Raw genomic sequence first — 1795 nt, forward strand, 5'->3', positions numbered from 1 at the left:
GAGGCAGAAACAAGAGAAGAAAAAGTTGAAAGGGGTCCCTTTGCTTTTATAGCAAGAGGTGGCCACAAAATAACTTGTGTATTTGTACAAGTTATCCCAGGAATAAATATGTATTCCAGGTGTGTAGCAGCACTGAACTTCTGTGGTCTTTTAGCAGGTGATTTACCTGTAGCTCTACCAGCTCAGCCACCTGCATTCATAAAACGTGTTTAAACAAAAAAAACTTGAACAAATTTTTGAAATAAAACCATAATTTTTAACAGAATCGGTTGTCTGGTGGGAGGTACAGTCTTTATTCTTCTTACAATAGTACATTTGGAGTATTTATTCCAGTTGGTTGGAGCGAAGATTGTAAAGAAGCCTTACAACTTGCCTTGTTGGCCAGGTGCTGTTACATGGGAGCCAAATCAAACATACTGGAGCTCTGGATCAAAGAGACCATCACCTGTGAGCTCCAACCTGGAAGCAAGAGGGTGTTAGAATTCCTAGGGAAAGTACCATAACCTCCTTATGAGGTTACAAATCTGGTTAAAATATAAGAATAAATGCCTGTTTACTGCATATTTTCCGCCCTTTTAACTTCCTTACAGTAAATAATGTTTTTATTCAATAAGCAACATGTCTTTAGAAACTCTAAACCACACAAATTCAACAAAGTTTCTCAATAACTAAACTCTTAATAATCTAAATAAATAATTTTCTGTTGCTGGTCTTGAAACTACTACTACTAGTCCTTAATCCAGATGATTAAAGAATTAAGGACGCTATTCTTAAGTATTAAAGACAGTTTGCATCCCAGCTAAAAAGTTAAACATCTGGTTCAGTGTTGCTGTCAGGCTATTGGAAGCCTCCTCTAACAGTGTCTATTTGGTCTTTCTATTGGTTTCTAGTTAATGTTTTTTTTGTTCTCTTTTCTCTTTTGTCCCATTTTTCCCTCTTGTTTTTCATGGTTGCCATTTTCCATTGTGCATGTTTACAGTGCTGTGAAATCTCTTTAGCAACTCCAGTTTTTCTGAAAATGCTTCAACACCTGACATGGAGTCTTTGTCGATTCTGCCAGCAAACACACACGGACATATTTAGAGCACTGTTGTTTTGACATTTGGAGGCTCCTCCTCTTAAGCAAATTCTGATTCAGATGCAAATAAGTGACCAACCTTCTCCTGAGTTGTTGGAGTCTGCTGTTTTTTTAAAGTATTGGGCCGTTTGAATAATGATAACACTCCCTGTTTAATTGCTTTAGAATGAGTTCCAAAACATCTTGTATGTGATTGGAAGCTAAAATCAAAATCCTCCCCCTGTTTTGTAATGTCTATTTTCTTTTAACAAATATTTCTTCCTCCACCTGTTTCAAAACATCGTCCCTCTCTGTCCAAGAGCTGACCATCTTGATTGTCAAAGGTCTGTACTTTATTCTTAACATGCAAATGTGAAGGTGAGTTTTGCCCAGAGCTACTTGCTGCGCCATGTGTTTATGTAGTTGTCAGTTTGCTTTTAACGATGTAGAGTTTCTGAAAAACTTCGGACAAATATGGAATTGCAATGTTTTTAAAGAAACCTCTAAGTCTATTTTGGTTGCCATGACCCAGGAGAATTTGCTCAGAGATATGTAGGAGTTTTTTCCAGAAAGGTGCCTTTCCATATAAAATCAAAATCATTTCCAACCTTAACTAAGGATTTGACATGTGAACCTGCAATCATTTTTATGACCCGGGTAGGGATAATAGCACCTATGCTATTGAAAATTAAGTCCAGCATGAAGACCACAGCTTGAAGATAATTCCTCTTCTTCAGG

This window comes from Cyprinodon variegatus, unplaced genomic scaffold, assembly GCF_000732505.1.
Source record: "Cyprinodon variegatus isolate N-32 unplaced genomic scaffold, C_variegatus-1.0 Scaffold794, whole genome shotgun sequence".
Taxonomy (NCBI): domain Eukaryota; kingdom Metazoa; phylum Chordata; class Actinopteri; order Cyprinodontiformes; family Cyprinodontidae; genus Cyprinodon; species Cyprinodon variegatus.